Source organism: Epinephelus lanceolatus, chromosome 20 (genome assembly GCF_041903045.1).
Source record: "Epinephelus lanceolatus isolate andai-2023 chromosome 20, ASM4190304v1, whole genome shotgun sequence".
NCBI lineage: Eukaryota > Metazoa > Chordata > Actinopteri > Perciformes > Serranidae > Epinephelus > Epinephelus lanceolatus.
Window position 1 is genome coordinate 4,551,197 of NC_135753.1, and position 19,100 is coordinate 4,570,296.

Sequence of the window (19,100 nt, forward strand, 5' to 3'; positions counted from 1 at the left end):
ATGTACTTTGTGATAAAACTGATTCTGATTGAAGTCAGAGAGTGGCAGAAACACACATCGAGAAATGTACGTAGTAATTTTGGACTATTTGAAGGGGTTTTTTTTAAGCTTGAGAAGTTATTGTCAGGTGCCATTCTGTTGATCATGTGTGGACATTTTAAAAAGTTTATTTCTACAGGTTGATGAAGGTTCATTTTCTGCAGCTTTTGAGAGCCCGATCTTCTTTCTCTTTCTCTGAGTTCTTCTCTGAACACCAACATTAATTATCCTCTGATCTAAAGTTATCAGAAAGCTCTGATGGCTGTGCTGGTTGAGAAGCAGGTTTTGAAATGAAAAAAGAAGAAAGAGCTTTGAGCCCAGACCAGCTGAGTATAAACCAGGAGTGGAGACCTTGTGGGACAACAGGACATGCAGATCTGGATCAAAGCTCAACAACAAATTGACAGTACAGTCAAAAGTTACAAGTTTTTTCTCTCAGGACAGATGGAGGTGAAGTTTCAGTCTGATCATCTTTCTCTCTCTGCTTGTTCGTCAGTGCTGAAGAAGTCCAGAGGGGAAGGACACTGACAAGAGAGGTGGAGAGGAGAGATCAAACCTTGACTTGGGTACTTGACTGTTTGTGTTTGTTCAGTTTGAAACAGACTTAAAACTCTCACAGTTTTTTTAAAACGGTTTTGTGTCTCACTACATTTTCTAAATGATATTTGACTTATTATTAAATAAAAATCTCAGTTTAGTGTACAAATTTTAAAAGCCTGGTGGATCTACCAGTACTGCAACAGACATGTTTGTATTCTATTAATCTGCTGGTCATTTTCCTGATAGGTCATTAACTGAGTCATTGGATCTAAAAGAAATCAGATGACAGTGAGACATGTCTGTCCCATTTTGTCCCATCTTCATACATGTCATTTTGTCTTAAACCAGAAAGAACAAAGAACATTGTTTCTTTAATACATTTCTTTTATATAAAAATGTATTTCACGATCCAGTGTGTAGGATTTTGGGGGAAATATTGTCAGAAATAGAATATAATATAATCAGGATGTTTTTTTAGTGTATAATCACCTGAAAATAAGAATTGTTGAATTTTTAGAATGAACCATTTATATCTATATAGGGAGCAGGTCCTCATCTACAGCATGGATGTATAAAGAGACCTAGATACAGCATTGGAGGCAGGGCCCCACTTATTCCTATAAAAGCTGCTTAGTGGCACATGAAGCCAAAAAAGCTCTAATTTCACGGTATGAAAACACCCGGATCCTCCACATTATGGGGCCCACAAAAAAGGTGCACAGTTGACTTACTGCTGCTGAGTATGGCAGTTTAGCTCCGCTAACTTGGATGGGTAAATTGATTTAATCTTATGGCTCTTCTAGACTTTCCAAATGTTAATGGTCCCTATGGATCAAATAATGAAAAAAATCATTTCACAGTGGATGTAACGCTCTAAAAAATGTTTCCACTGATTTACAGATGAGATGATTTACAGAATGAGATAAGATCACAGATACAAGTGAAGTCTGATCAGGATCCTGCTGGATGCCTCCTGTTAGGAGTGTTATGGGCACATCCAACTAGCAGGAGGCCCCTGGGCAGACCCAGAACAAGGTGGGGGGATTATGTATCTCATCTAGCCTGGGAGGGAATCCCCCAGGAGGAGCTGGCAAGTGTCACTGGGGAGAGGGACATCTGGAGTACAGTACTTTGCTCAGCCTGCCGCCCCCCATGACCTGGCCTCAGATAAGTGGATAGATGGATGGATCATTGTCAATTCTAATCATACGTATTGCATTAACTCACCCAGATAAGGCTGTGTCAGACACAATTTGGTTTGAGCTGTGCACTGCAGGTTCAGTGCACACAGTGCAGCTACAGTGCAAACTTGTTGATCAGTGTGGTCATACTTTAAGGTTATTATTATAGTTATTAATACAGTCAGTTGCACTTAGGGCACCCAAATGGCCAAATTATGAAAACAAAATATCAGAATAGTTGCAGTGGTGCTTTTACAGCAACTCCTTTATCAATCTGCTGTGGCTTCCAAAGCTGTTTCACTTCACTGTTGGGAAGTCAAGTTTCCTGATGTTTTTTTTCTTTCTCTAAACTGATCTCGAACTAAAAACAGAATGTTAAAATTGCAGAGCTCAGACACCTCTTTACTTTCTGTTTCAAAATCATTACATTTTATTTAACGTGTCTCTCCTTCCTTCGCCGTCTGTTTGTTTATCATGTGTTCATGCTAATGGGGTCACTGATTTCACCCACACTGCAGTATTCTCTGCATTCATAATTAATCACTCCTCTGTGCTTTTCTGTTGTTTACCTAAAATCCTTCGTGTGTAGCCACTCGTTTCTCGCCAACAAAGCAGAACAAAAAACCCTTAATGGATTTTCTTGTTCATTTGTGTTTAATAAAATGTGACAGCGTGTCGCCGGGCAGAAAAGACTCAGTTCACATGTGGGTCAGAACTGAGGTCAGGTGAAGCTAACAGCTGACTGTTCACCTGAGAAACAGCAGCTTCACAAACACAATGAGGATGACTGAAATTGAATTGAAACAAGATTCTCACTTACCTTTATCTGTTTTATCACGTTTGTCTCATTTCTTTGACTGACAGCTGATTCATAGATGAGTCGTGTTTCTGATGAACGTCAGAAATAATGTTTATTTTCACTCTGTGTGGAATGTTTTTGTAGTAAATCCAGTAACATGAGCCTGACCACACACACACACACACACACACACACACACACACACACACACACATGAATTCCAAGATCTGGTCCTGATTAATCCCATCAGTGTGACAGTTGCAGTGTCTTAGCATGCCCTCTTCAACAAGTTACAACACAAACACACACACACACACACACACACACACACACACACACACACACATCTTATCTGTGTCATCCGTCTGAGAAAATACGTGAACCAATGGGAAAACAGCAAAGTGAGCGGGCAATGACACCATCTCATCCAGTAAATGTTTGGTTCGTGGGAACATTTCTTCAGAAAAACTGCTGTCATCAAACAAATATTAGCATATCATATGTAATATTATATACCAGTTTATCAAATATTTTTATAATAAACTATATTATATAAATTTTAGATTCATGTAATAAACTGATGGATTCAACATTTTAAATTAAAAAAATTGGAGACAAATGACAACTGATGCCTCGTCCACACATACACAAGTACAGATAGACAGCTATCTGTGACTGCAATGATCACATGATTCAGATATCATGATTATAAACAAACAGCTAATGCTAGGTTAACAGCAGATATCTGCAATAATATCTGAATCACATCCCTGGAAACAGTCTCTGTTGTTGTTCTGTGTTGTGAGCTTCTTGCAGCACTTTTTCTAAAAGCTGTTCATGTGTCATCAAATTGATGTCTTTGTGTGAAGATGCTTCTTCATTTGGGTTTTCTTATTCTGTAGTGTGTTGAGCCTTCAGGGCCACCGTAAAATCAGCTTCAGCATTTAACAGTCAAATCTTCAGACCCTCACTGTCTGCAACAAAAGTCACAATTGCACTTGAGCAGCACTGCTCAGCTGCAGCCACTAACTATGGTGGCTGTCAGTTTCACGTTACAAGTCAGTGTTTCTCAGACATTGTTTGTCATGGAGGGGCTGCTAACTGAGCTTTCCGACACAAAAACGTGAAATGTCCCTATCTGGAGCCAGTGTCTGGTTTGTCCATGTTGGGCTACTGTAGAAACATGGTGGTGCAACATGGTGATTTCCGTAGACGAGGAACTGCTCCCTATGTAGATAGAAACGAGTCATTATAAGGTAACAAAAACACAACAATTCTTATTTTCAGGTGATTATACACTAAAGAAAACATACTGATGATATTATGTAAGCACCTGCTTTTGAGTTTAATTGTGCTTTCTCTCCCTCTCTTCTACTTCTTGGGTCTGCCGGCGAACCATGGGATGCAAACCTCACAGCTGTGGTGAATTGATAATCAGCAGATCAATCATTGTCTCCTTAAAAGACTGCTCTGCCCTCCAGTCGGGCTGTTTTGTTTGGAGAACGACCAAGGCGGAGGTGGCAAGACGGCTGTGTGGTATTGTATTGAGAATAAAAAGCTGAAATCGGACTGTGTGCACTATTGTGCAGTGATTTTGTGAATTAAGTTTAACTCAGCAGAGAGATTACTCCTGCATTTGTTGACAGCTTGCTGTGAGTCCAGTCTCTCTAGCCTGGTCACTCCCGGACACTTTTCATTGCATGCACGCATTCTTTTTGTGTTGTATTGTTGTTGTTTTTAGCCTGCTTTTGTACTCAATATTTTCTGTTTTTTTTATAGTAATGTGTTCTCCTATAACCTTTGTAGTACAAGTACCCTAAGCAACAAATGTCTTACTCTTGTGGTGTGGTGTAGTGTACATTGTTTAGGCTGAACTAATTTTGGTTTTAGTGCATTATTATATATGCTGGTAGTTCAGTCTGTGTGATGAAGTTTGCAGTCACTTTGAGAAGCCATCAGTTGTGGTGCTTTGTCTCTAAGTGGAGAAATAAACGTAACTACTGCTTATCTAGTTGTACTGTCTTGCTCTGTCTCACAGAGGTGCTCTACCCAAATTATACACTTACTGCTTAAAAAAAATTATAACAAAAGAAAAAGGGGCTTTTCCCTCTTACTATTATATTATATTATATTATATTTCTGCCAATATATCCCCCTTAATCCTACACACTGGACCTTTAAAGCATGCCTCAATTCGAGGGACCTTTAAGGGTCATGAAAGATGGTGGCTTTAGTTATATAATGAAAAATGAAGGAAAAGCATTTTCATTTTTCAAGTCAGTGTTCAGTATCCAAGGACCATAATCTTTCACACAGCTGTATGTGTTTAACATATCCATAAAACACTTTAAATCATGATAGTTAAACTTCCATATTTATCATGAGTCCTTGTTTCACATTTTTTATAAAATGTCATTTATAGAGCTCATCAGCTGTGTGATTGTAATTTGTAGAAGTCAGGGTTCTGTCTTCCTCCCCCTGTTTTCCCTCCTCCTCCTCCTTTCATGTTTCTTTGCTCTCGCTCAGTTAAATCAGGATTAAAGATGACCGTTTTTTCCTGTTTTTCAGCTGCATTGTGTGTTTGCAGGTGGAATTAGGTTAATCGACTGAGAGCTTTCAGTGGAAAATAATGGATGGAGAGGGGGTGAAGAGGTGGAAGAAAATTAAACAATGGAGTAATGCTGAAAAACATGAGGATCACTATAAGCTTTCTGTGCTGTGTTTTGTAGGAAAAAGATTCAAATGAAAGAACAGCATCAAAATATTTTAATGTCACAAACATCCATCACCAACATGACGTCATGACTTCTAACTTTTGTATTTTGGGGGATGATTTGGTGGGAAAATGTTGATGAACAAACATTTGCTGCTGCACACTTCACATCAATATCATCTTTCACCTAATGATACCATTAGAATCATCTGACTTATTAGGCAGTTGTAAGTCTTTTGCAGCAGCAGTGCCCATGCTGTCGAGTACTTCAATGTTTTATGCTGTTTTTTTACTATTGTATTTTTTCTGAGATAGTTTCCTGTAAAGTCAAACTAATCAAAAGGAAACTGGAGACCGTGTTGGTGTTACAGAGATCCTTCCAGTAAAAGCTCACCAGATCTGCTGAGCATGCAAAAATAAGAACATAACAATTCAACATATATGAAGAATCATCAATAAGTAATGCATGAATATTTAAATTTAGATGGAGCGGTTCTTTCAGAGTAACTGCTCAGCTTCACTTTTCTGATTTTCATCTGTCGGTCAGTCCGAGGAGAAGGAGGTGGGGGGGGGGGGGGGGCAAAACAAAGGAAGAGGAGAGGAGATTAGGAGAGTGGAGAGAAGAGAGTGAACTAATGAGCCCTGATGGCTTAACAAAACACCCAGACCTGAAGATGAGGATTAAATATAGTGTGTGTGTGTGTGTGTGTGTGTGTGTGTGTGTGTGTGTCCGTCCACCACTATCAGTGAAAATGTCCTTGGGCTAAACACTGACCTCACACTCAGAGACAAGCTGCTGCTTGTTCAGTGCAGTTTGAGGTAATTGTACTTCACTTTAATATTTCCATTTTCTGACACCATTCTAACACCACAAAAGTTAAGTAAAACTTTATTTACTTCACAGCATGAATGCACAGAGGGCTTTACATCAATAAACAATACAATAAAATACAAAATAAAATAAGGATTTAGAAATTAACAAGGTAAAAAGCATAGAATAAGACAACAAATACAACGAGAAAAAGACAGTGGTTGGCTATAGGTGGGCGAAAGCCTGCCTGTACAGGTGAGTCTGCTGTTTAAAAGTGCTCTCAGATGGGACTGAGAGCAGGGCCAAGGGGAGGGCATTCCAGAGCTTTGGGGCCACTACCCCAAAGGCTTGATCCCCTTTTGTCTTTAGTCTGGTCCTGGGGACCACCAGAAACTCCTGGTCGGCTGATCGTAGTGATTGGCTCTAGGAATATGGGAAGATGAGATCAGATAGGTAGAAGGGGGCGTGACCGTGGAGGGCTCTGTGGGTAAGTAACATGACCTTGAAATTAATTCTGAATTGGACTGGGTGCCAGGATGGGGTGTTGTGGCATGATTTCTTGGACCTGTGTTTTGAACTAGTTGGAGTTGGCTCCAACTAGTTCAAAACAACTAGATCAATTGTTGAGGCAGGTGAACAGTGAATTATAGTAATCAAGCCTTGATGAGATAAAGGCATGTACAGACATTTCTAATTCGGAGTGGGATATGATGGACCGGAGTTTTGCAATATTTCTGAAGTGAAAGAAACAGGTGCAGGTGAGGGATTTGACATGCTTGTCGAGATGCACAGAATGGTCAAATAAGATGCTCAGATTTCTCAGGTGGGTGCAAACGATTTCTTTTAAGGACCCCAAGTGCATGGACACACGAGAGGCAATATTGTCGGTGGCTATAATTAGGACCTCTGACTGATTTCAATGGGGGAGAGACACTCTTGTAGGACTGAGCTTCTCCAACTCATCAGGCTTGAAAGAACAGTACAGCTGGATGTCATCCGCGGGAGCATATATAGGGCGAAGAAAAATGGTGCGAGGACGGAACCTTGAGGCACACCACATGAAAGGGCAGAGGGGTCAGACTTAAAAGGACCCACAGCCACAGAGAAGCTTCTCTCCCTAAGGTAGGAGGCGCACCAATTTAAAGCGCTTCCAGATATGCCCATCAACTCCCTGAGTCTGTCCAGCAGGATGCCATGATCAACCGTATCAAACGCCGCACTGAGGTCTAATAGCACTAGGACAGAACATTCAGCATTATCAGCTGACATCATGAGGTCATTTGAGACTCTGAGGAGGGCGGTTTCAGTGGAGTGTTTTTTATGGAAGCCGGATTGAAATTTGTCTGCGAGGTTATGATTTGACAGATAGCTAGTGACCTGGTTAGCCACAACTTTCTCTAAGACCTTAGAGACAAAAGGCAGCTTGCAGATGGGTCTGTAATTTTTCGGACCGGAGGGGTCCAAATTAGGCTTTTTAAGGAGAGGCTGGATGACCGCCTGCTTGAAGCAGGAAGGGACAGAGCCAGAGACTAGGGATTTGTTGATGATAGTGACTATACTAGGACCTACAGAGCTAATGTCGCGAGTGCCCAATTTACTACAGGCGCTCACCAGACAAGGTTCTTAGATACCCCAAAATCACACAGACAGTAGGCGAAATCAAGTTTAAAAATATAAACACTTTATTTCAATTTCATTTCACAAACGGTAAAAATACAGTCACACATGCACACACTGATCCCTAACCAATACCAAGGCAGATAAATCTATATAGCCACCTTATCATGCAGCCTACTACAACCTACCGGTTAGTGTTTCCCAGAGGCGTCCCGAGGCCGACGACTGACGCGGACAAAACAATAGGGGAAATCAGCAACCAATCCTTCTAAAGCAAAGGTTTTCACTCACTCAAAATAAGGTTTATGTTCTGACTTTCCTTCGCACAGGAAATAGTGAGCGTAATATGCGGGTCTTTCAGGCCTCCCCACACGACAGGCTACAGCTGGTCGGCGTCCGTCTTCGGCCCTGTAAGTAGTACAGACAACTGGCAGGGTTCAGTAACAAGCTTGTCTCCCATCTGGGATCACACTCACTCAATTAGCCGATGGCGTTTTGACTTTCCTTCATACAGGAAATACAGACCATTGTATGAAGTCCTTTGGCCCCTGCCGCTGGTACTTCTCAGTAGATCGCTTACGTCGGACCCTTGGCTCCTGGCAACCTGTCGCCGCTGTTCACCCGTGAGCCGCCTGGTTGTGTCTCCTTGTGGCGTCTTAATCTCCTCAGGTGAGCCTCCTGCGCACCGCCAAGCTCCTGTTTAAAAATCTCCAATCACCGTGGTCCACTGGAAAGCTTGGCATGAAGCAGACCAATCAGCGGCTAGTCCCAATCTTGCAGCTCATTCATATCAGCTGTGAATGACAGATTACACACAACCCCACCCACAGTCTCGACAGTCCATCTATTTTATGAATGAATGAATTCAGTCCCCAATCTCAGTCTGTACATACGCAACAAAGTTATTCCCTGTCATGTATAATAAAATAAAAGTCCATAATTCATAGTCTATAATGTCACTTTCTCCCACCGCCGTACAAAGCCTGACTCTACTGGTGACACTAATTACTTCCTTGAGCATAGAAGTAGGGAGGATGTCTAGGGAGCTTGAGGAGGTTTTCATAGTGCTCACTATGTCAAACAGATCTTTCAGGGAGATGGGTGAAAAGCTGCACAATGACTGGTGCAAAAACGTCCAAGACAATGTGGATTTCCTCTCTCTCTCCCATGCCTGATCATGCTCTGTGCATGTGTACTCAGTAGCCACTTTTACACTGTCAGATTTTCCACGAATGTTCGGCCGTTTTGCCGGCAAGTTGCGAGTGTTTAGATACACAGAGCCGGATTGGTGAGTTGATCCGAGGTGCCCAATTTTCCACCTCGTATGGGTAGTCATATTGACAGAACCCTTTTAGTTTAAAAAGACCGAGGCAGCCTTCCGCAATGGGAGGGGTTGTTGAAGACTTGTGGGAGGAGCTGTTGATGACGTGCGACCCACCGATGGTGGATAAACAGGAAACAACTGATAGCAGGAATTAGCGAGCAGCTAGTAGCAAGAAGGAAACGCAAACCTGACAGACACTGTAAAGATGAGCAACTGGAGAGACAAGGAATTGCGTGCCCACTTGGCCTCGCAAACGAAGAGGCCATTAACCGTCAGATGACAGGAACAGTGAAGAACGGGCCAACTGCGAAAAGATGTGCAACACCTTACAGACCTGATCTCTAGCTCTCCTATACTAGCTTCATCAGATGTCATATCACGGCCCAGACACCATGTGGATGAGATGTCACACACACCTGCGCCCACTAGTAAGCTGTCACGGTTTTGTGGTCACCTGGACTAGTGCTGCACGATTTGATAAAAATGTGCAATTGCGATTATGGTGGACAATACTGCGATTTGCGATTGCGATTGTGATTACAATATAATTACAATAAAATGTAATAAATAAATGGTATCATGAGTCTTTTTTCAGTGTTTCCCCTACATTATATTAGGGGGGCACTGACCTGACATAGTTATTATTATGGACAGACAGTGTGTCAATGACCATTAACAGTCAAACACACTGCTCACACAGCAGCGCAGCACATCTGCAGATGAAAATTAGCCTGTATGGCTAAATTTGGCACATTTACGTGATTTAAGTGATTATGTTAATTAATGTGCACTGTCCCTTCTTAAATAAAATAAACATAAACATAAACTGTACACACAGCAGAGCGAGCCTGTGTTGCGTTCAGGCGTTGTCACATAAATGACAAATTCCAGCACGCCATAGCACAACACAGCAGCATGTCAAGTGGGCCGAAACAGAACAAAATTGCGCAGTTTTTCATTTGTTATGGAGTCCATGATTTCCCTGTGACACTTACAAATGTTTGCTTAACTGTGCTTGGATGTTGTTTTATGAGGCTCTGGCGACTTTCAGTTGTCTCTTTGTCTTTAACGTTACACGGCTCGGCTTTCTCTTGCATGCACTCTTCCTACCTTTCCCTGTGCTGTTTCAAGTGTTGTTATAGATTGGTCGTGTTGCCGCGGGACGTGGCGACTTTAACTTTTAAACTTTTACACAGCATGTCTTTCAGGTACGGTGACGTTGGACAGAAAGACGTGCTGTGTAAAAGTTTAAAACTTAAAGTTGCCACGTCCTGTCTCAAGTGTTGATATAGATTGGTCGTGTTGCCGCGGGACGTGGCGACTTTAACTTTTAAACTTTTATACAGCATGTCTTTCAGGTACGGCGACGTTGGACAGAAAGACGTGCTGTGTAAAAGTTTAAAAGTTAAAGTCGCCACGTCCTGTCTCAAGTGTTGATATAGATTGGTCGTGTTGCCGCGGGACGTGGCGACTTTAACTTACAACACATCTTTCTGTTCAACGTCGCCGTACCTGAATCCAAAGTATCGCCATGTAACAGACGTATTTTTTCCCCACCAACTTAGCCTGTTCATGGTTGTGCTCATGCTCTTCTTCAGCGTCTGTGCTGGTCACTGCTGCATGCCGGCTGCACGCACCAGGATAGCTTGTGGGCGTGATGTCAACAAACTCCACACACTACAGGAGAGGCAGTCACGTTCACAGGCACACACGTTAACATTTATTTAGCCTACATTAAATCGCAAATCGCAGCCTTTTATGCGGTTATGTAATCGCACAGCCTGACATCGCGATTGCGATTGCGATTAGATTAATCGTGCAGCGCTAATCTGGACCCACGCCAGCATGAACGCGCTCCACAGGTGCTATTCAGTGATGAGTCACAACCACACAGCAGCCTACGTGACCCCATTCAGCAGCTCAGTAAGAGTCTAGAGGGAGCAGGGTTGTCCAGTAGGCATGCAGCACTTTCACCAGCAACTTCAGGTGAGTCATCCCCTCATTACAAAGACACCCTTTCGCAAACACCAGATGGAAGACAGGCTCCTCCACCTCACAGCCTGAGCACGGGGCAACAGTCACATCCGCATCACCAAGAAAACCAGGACTACTGTTCACCTGGTGCTGTTTGCCGTCAGCCTACCAGCAGCTGCAGCCCTCATCATGGGGCTACATCCTCTATGCCTGACAGGAGGTACCGTTCCTGGCCTGATGAAGCCTATTATCGCCATGATGACAGCCTCCACTGGCATGATGACAGATACCATACTCAGCATGAGGCTGCTTATGGTTGGTCTGAAGACCGCAACCGCCCTTTATATGGTGCTTCAGGCAGTTGGACTGACAACAGGGCCCGCGCTCCCCTCAGCGAGGCTTATCGTCACCACGGTGAAAGCTACAGTCCGCCTGCTGAATCTTATCTACAGCCTAGTCTTAGAGCTCATCACGATGATCCCCCTGATAGGAGACGTTATCCTGAGGATCGCTATCGTCCAGCCTATGGCTATGCCAGCATTTATGGACCTGATCCACAGTACAGACACTGTGATGACCGTAACCCAGATGATCTCCGCCAATATCCATATTACCATCTAAATCTGAGGGAGCAGCTTCGGGCCCAACCCTGTTTCAGCAGACACCCACAGGTAGAGAACTATTGTGGACCTAAGCCAACAATCCCAGACTTTAAAAAAAAAAAAAAAAAAAAAAAATTAAATTAAATTAAAAAATTGTGGACCTAAGCCAACGATCCCAGACTTCAAACATGAGGACCCCTGTGACTTAGCAAGATTGAAGCTCGCATTGGACAATATACTCCCACCAGATACTTCAGAGCTCTTTAAGTTCCAGATATTGATGGATCACCTAAAGTGCAAAGAAACACTGCTCATTGCTGATTCTTACAGCAATGGTCTGTTCCCATTCAGTGATACCATCAGAGCACTTACTGAGATGTACGGTCAACCTCAACAGCTAGCCCTGAAGCGTATCTCTAATCTGATGGATGGCCCCAACATCAAGAGTGGTGACATCAGAGCCTTCAAGTCATTTGCCCTTCAAGTCAGTGCACTAGTGTGCATGTTTTACCAGCTAGGAGGCCAAGGCTTGATGGAGTTGAGGTGCGGCTCACATGTATCTCGCCTCTTAACTAAGTTGCCACACGACCTAAAAGCCAATTTTCAGAAATTGGTGAACCCCATCCGCACCCCTATTCCAACCCTGCTTGACCTAGCTGAGTGGCTTGAGTATGACGTGCATGTACAGGTGGATGGAAACCAGTATAGAGAAGCAAGCTACATGCCGGGACCGGCACACTGACCACAAGTCTCAGAAGAGTGCTACTATTCTCCACAGCAGTGAGCAGAAAGAGAAGTCGGAAAACGCTTTGACTGTATCTGCAGGCGAGACAACACATGAGAAGCCAAAGAAGTACTGTCCTTTCTGTGACTCTGTGCAGCATTACCTCAACCAGTGCAGCAACTTTAAACTGTTGTTGACAGAGCAGAAGACAGAGTGGATTAAAGCCAACAAGAGGTGCTGGAGATACAGCCGTAATCACCAAGCAGCAAAGTGTACCCTCAAAGCTAAGTGCAAACAGTGTGAAAGAAAGCACCTTGAGGTTCTACATGAGGTCACTGCCAACCAAACTGCTGCAGCATCTGATAAGCCGAAAGCTACTGAAGAAAGCAATTTAGTGAGTTCCATCTCTGAAATTCTGTACCTAGATCGGCCAACAAGCAGCAGTCAAGTGCTACTTAAGTTGAGATGTGTCATCTTTCATAGCGGCAACAAGTCACTTGAGACCTACGCTATATTGGATGATGGTTCAGAGCACACCATACTCTTACATGAAGCTGCTGATTACTTAGACCTTTACCGGGAAGCTACCTGGCACTCCACATCATCCAGCAAGAGGTCTGTACCATCCATGGAGCCACTGTGTCATTCTCCGCGGCTTCTGCATCCCACTGGTTGCAGGTAAGCATGCAGTGGCTTCACTGAAGCTACAATTTTCGCCTGGTGAGACTCCTTGTGTGACGCTGATATCCCCGGTCTGTCAGAGTGAATTCCCGTGCTGTGGCGACACATCGTTTATACCCTGTTAATCTGCGGGACGAGTGCCACACTTTCCTCTGCAGGGGTTGACAGAAGCTGTCAGACGGTATGTACACCTCATGGGCTCTGCCTCCTTTAGCCTCCACTTTTACAGTGTGTTAGTGTTTTGCTTAACATAGCTCTGTTGTGCTTGATAGGGACTGTTAGCCCCAAAGGTTAACATAGCCTCAGGCCCCGTCTGCTCTGCCTGGGGTCTGGTCTGCCTGATGTCTGCTCTACCTGGTGTGATGCACTGCTGTGCTGTGCTGCTCCGCCTGCTGCTCTTGCCCACCGCTGCTTGTGGCCTTTATGGCCAGTAGGTCTGTGTTTGGGAGCGTGTGTGTGTTGGTCTTCCCCCCAAATTCCACCAGATGCGCGTGGGTTGCATCTGCGCTCCAGAACGGCAGCGGAGTTGATACGTTTCAATTCTAGTCAATGTGTGTGCTTCCACCGGCTGCGGCTGTGCTGCGTTCCGGCTCCATCACAGCTGCGGTGCTCCAGAGCCCTCCGCAACAGATAAGCAGGACTTCTATTTTTGCAGGACGCCGGAGCACAACGCAGCAATTCACAAAATAAAACATCCAATTAATTTCCAAATAAAATAAACAGTGTTTATGGCGGATCATATTTCCCTGCACTACACCTTGAAAACGTCATAATGGGCGGAGGCAGGCCTGAAGTCAACAGGTCAGAGGTTTTCAGACGTCATTTCACCTCGCTGACACCATGGACGAGGAGATGTTAATCATGAAGGTGCACTGAGATGTCTTCCTACTACTCCTCTGGTTTTGTGGTTCTGTTTATAGGAACTACATATTGTTATATCGCGCGTGTGAATTCGCAAGATCTCGTGGGTCCTCCTGGCACCCGCTGTCCAGCGGAGCTGCACCGCTCCGCACAGCAAACGCAGCCGGTGGGTGTTGACGGACGGCGATGCACACAGCGGATAACCAGCGCAGCTGTTCCGCAATGGACACGCATCCAGTGGAATTCTGGCATTCTGGCAGCCGCCTGAAACGTGGGCCCTAATTGTGGGGTTGAGTTAATTTAATTTAGTTTGATTAATTTTGTGTTATTTGTCTTTCTGGTTTTCTATTTATTTGGGAGTAGTTTGTGGTTTATTTTTCATTAGTTGCCTTATGTAATTGTATGATTTTGACAATTTATATATATTTTGCTTAGTTTTGAGTCGAATTTGTTTTTGTTTATGTCTTTGATTTGTTTTGTATGTTTTGATTTATATAGTTTATATTGTATTATGCCCTTGTTTGTTACATGTTAGCCTACTTTGTTTAAATCCTAATTTGATTAGGCTAAAGTTAATTCTTTCTTTTTCCTTAGTGTGATGTTTGGCAGCCTAAGACTTTAAGATTTTGTTGTGCTTACGTGGCCGTCAACCATATTTCGGTTTATTTTGTTTATTTGCACTGTAGTTTTCCACATTATTACTTTTGTTTATTTGGTGTTTATTTGTGTTTTGTTTCTTTTGGTTTAGCCAGCCTCACCAATTTTGTTCTCCTTTTCAGTGGCTGAGAGCTGCCGGTGGTGGTCCCTGGCGTCCCGGTGGTGGTTTCCCCTTAATTTTGTGTGTGTGGGCCGTGCACCCCCTTTTTGTCTTCTTTGGTTTCACATGATTGGGGTGATTTGTTTCTCTCCTGGGATCCCTCACACCCCCTCTTTGACTCATGTTCCCCCACTGGTAAGCCTCAGCACCGATCAGGTCCCCCTTATTTGGTCCTTTTTAAGGGTGTGAGTGAGATTTTTATGGCTTTTAAAAAGTATTGATTTACATAATAAATAAATAAATTTTTGTTAAACTGAAACCACATCCTGTCTCTCTCAATGTAGCAATACGAACCTCTGTGCCTTTTTGGTTGTTTACTGTAACCCTGGTAGTTCCTAGGGTGAAACTCCCTAGGTGGCGTTGTCACGAATACATACTCTAAATTTAAATTTTTTTACCACTTGTCCACCACCCTTGCTTGCCCCCCGCTCACCACACTATAATTTGGATGGTATAGTATCATGAGTCACGATTAAAGTATTGTAAGTATACCTTGCCATATCAGAGTGAGCGTCTCATCACCAGGTCAAAGCAAGACTCAGAGGCAGTGCGAAGGCTTGAGGTAGGGCTGCACGGTATATGTGGTAGATGGTAGAAATGATATAAAATTGGCCCACGGTAGAGATTTGCGCTCTACCGTCCTATCGTCGATGACGTCATCGCATCTGCCTCAGTGTGAAAATGGCTGCGAGCACAGAGACAGCGGAGCAAGAGGAGCTGGTTCACGTCCGTGATTTAGCGTAGCACGTGCAACATGTGTTGCTGGAGAACTTGTGAGTGAGTGAGTTAATGTCTTATGAACAGCCCCGGACTTCTCAGACTCTTTTAGCGACTTACCGCTCAGAGGGAACTCATTCAGTGTCTCCTCTGGCAGCAGCACAGCGTCTCTCCCTCTCCTCTCTCGCCGTGCGCACACGGGAGTTGGTTTTCAGCAAGAGGGTTTGTCATAAACCTTTGGTAATGTAAACCTATGTGATGCTAGGGGCTCCACAAAAAACTCCATATGTGAATGTGTGATAGTTGTGGTATCATAGCAGCCTGTCACAGGTTACAGCGTGATGATTAGAGGAGAAATGGCAGAGCATAAAGGTCCAGGTGGAAAAAACACAACTCAGTCATTTAGGATTTTGCTAAAAGAAGGAAATTACCTTTTGATATAGATCCTAAGGGACATTTTGCACCATAGAGTACTGGGTTTTAATTTTGAGTTTTGAGATCTGCATTCTGCACAATAAATGCTCTAAAAAATACATTATATCTTTGCTTTTGTTGTTGTTGTTGTTGTTTTTTTTATCAATTTAGCTTTGCTAAGGGACTACAAAACCCATTCAGAAACACTTATATTATAACATTTACACTTAAATTTATACCGCGATATATACTGTTACCGTGAAGGGATTCGATTTATACCGTGATATAAATTTTAGGTCATACCACCCAGCCCTAGCTTGAGGAGAAAACAATCAGGGTTGAGGTGAACAGAGTCCAACGATATGCTACCCCACTGCTGTGGAAGGAGAATCTCCCCCCACTCCATGCTCCTAAGGAAGCTGTGATGTCTCAGCTACGTGGGAGAAAAAGACGACTTGCCAGAGAACCGGAGAAGGCAGCAACTTACTCTAAGGAGGTTCACAAGTTGCTGGATGCAAATTATGCCACCACTGTGTCACTAACAGATACTAACAAGAGCAGCCTTTCCTGGTTCATCCCACACCACATGGTGCGCCACAATGGAAAAGACCATATAGTCTTCAATTGCTCCTTCACTTTCAATGGCCAGAACCTGAATGACCACCTCCTGCCTGGTCCCTCACTGGGAGCTAGCCTGTTAGGAGTCTTGCTTCGGTTCAGGGAACACCCAGTTGCCATCAGCAGTGATGTAAAGGGGATGTTCCACCTGGTCCGTCTGCTGGAAGAAGACTGTCCATTCCTAGTAGATGAAGAACCAACCGTCTATGAGCGGCATGTACTCCCTTTCGGGACAACATATAGCCCATGTTGTGCTACCTTTGCGCTTCAAACTCATGTCCAGAGGCACACAGAGCCAGGAGAAGATGCCCACCATGCAGTTGAATGCTGTTTATATGTTGACAACTGTTTACAGAGCCTCCCCCTGAAGAGCGAGCTAAGGAATTGGTAGACTGTCAGCAATCCCTTCTTATGGAAGGTGGATTTGAACTGCGGCAATAGGCTAGTAATGTGCCCACAGTCATTGGCCACCTACCAAGAGAGTCTCGGTCAGAGAGCAGCATACCCTGGTTCACTCAAGAGACGGCTGGCCCTCGAGAGCGCACTCTCAGACTTGTATGGTAGTGCAAATCTGACACACTGCCATACAAACACCACCAGCATGAAAGTCCAGAGCCTACCATGCGCAACATTTATCGACTGCCTGCCCAACAGTATGATCCTCTTGGATTCATAATCCTATACACCACGAGAGCCAAGGTCATCGTGCAACGTCTCTGGGACAAGAAAAGAGGATGGGATGATCCCCACCTACCAGAAGACCTACTGCAAGTCTGGCGGTCGTGGGAAAGTGAGCTTCTCCAGCTGTCACAGATATCAATGCTGAGATGCTACTCCAACCACAAACTGGACTGCAGTAATAGCAGTCGGAGCATCCACGTGTTCTGTGACACCTCCGAGCGAGCGTATTGGTCTGTGGTGTACCTGTGCACTGAAGAGGATGAAGGACAGGTCCAAGTGGCCTTCTTGGCTGTGAGCTTAAGAGTCACACCTAAGAAGCAACTCTCTGTTCCTAGGTTGGAACTGCGCGGAGTCCTGATGGGAGCACAGCTGGCTTCTGTCCTGAAGAAAGAGCTCACTCTTAGACCCCAAGAGGTTGTAAAGTATTTGTGGGAACCAGAGTGACAGAGATACAAGGGCTATCTGACCCTGCATCCTGGCACTATATTGACCCAGCGACCAATCCTGCTGATGATATAACAAGAGGGAAAACACTCGCTCAGCTTGCTGGACAGAATCGCTGAAGCCAAGGGCTACCCTTTCTTCAGCTCCCAGCCAACCGCTGGCCAAATGCCCCAGAGAACGAACCTATAGAAGAGGTGGACGAGCTGAAGAAGACAGTGTCCTGCGGTCTGTTTACAGGAGCAACCAGTCCAACAATACCTGATGTCCAACAGTTCAATGCATATCAGGACCTCCTGGAAGCCACCACACAGTCGCTACATGGGGCAGCTGACAACACTGCTCACCCTGCTGCCGATGACTTCTGTGAAGCAGAGCTGGCCCTCCTGCGACATGATTAAATGGAGAGTTTTCCTGAGGAGTTTGAGCTAATCAAATCAGGAAAGACTGTCCCAACAAGCAGCAGGTTGCTCACCCTTGCTCCTGAATATGATGTCCTGATCCAAGTGGGAGGTAGACTCCGCAGGTGTGATAGCCTGAGCCATTAAGTTCTGTACCCGATACTGGTAGCCCCCTCTCACCCAGTCACGAAGCTCCTAATCCAGCACTTTGACAATCAGTTGCATCACCCTGGAGCTGAACGTGTCTTTGCTGAGTTGCGCAGGAAGTTCTGAATATTGAGAGGGAGGGAAGCAGTGAAAAAGCATCAACACAACTGCCCTGAGTGCAGGAAGTGGAGAGGCAAACCCAAGGTTCCAAGAATGGCCAACTTGCCCCCTTCAAGTCTGTGGACTTGGTGGATCTTGGAAAAGAGAGGTGCGATCCGTGAAGACAGCTTTCCGTACCACATTAGGAGCTCAGACTGTAACAGAGGAGGTGTTGTGGACTGTCTTGACCGAGGGAGAGAGCATCCTCAACGCCAGACCTTTGGGCTACGTCTCCACGGACATTGCAGACCCGGATCCTGTCACCCCAAACTACTTGTTGATGGGGCGGCCAGATTCCTCCCTGCCACAAGTGGTCTACTCAGAATCAGAACTGCTAAGTCGCAAAAGGTGGTGAGATACACAAGAGGTCCTGGCTGATCATTTCTGGAGGCATTTCATGCAGCACTTCCTGCCAACACTACAAGCGCGGCAGAAATGGAACTCAGAAAAAGAAGACATCACCATCGGAACTGTAGTCCTCATTGTAGATCAGACTCCAAGAGCGCTGTAGCAAGTGGGAACAGTAAAGACCATCATACCTGGAGCAGATGGCTGAGTGAGGACTGCGGTTGTCCAAGTGAAGGATCGGACCTACACTCGCCCAGTGGTACGGCTCATCAGACTGTCCGCTCTACCCAGTAATGCTATAGAGACATAGTAGAGGTTTCCCTGATGACAAATTTGCACACTAAATTTGTGGGCGGCTGTAAAAACAGCCAAGATTCTGTGGATTTCCTAGTATAGAGGTTTTTCTTTTTTCAGACAAAGAGATTAGGAGATGTTGCTTTACCCTGACATGTTTTGACTGTCAACTTCACAACTGGGACAACGCGAAGGTA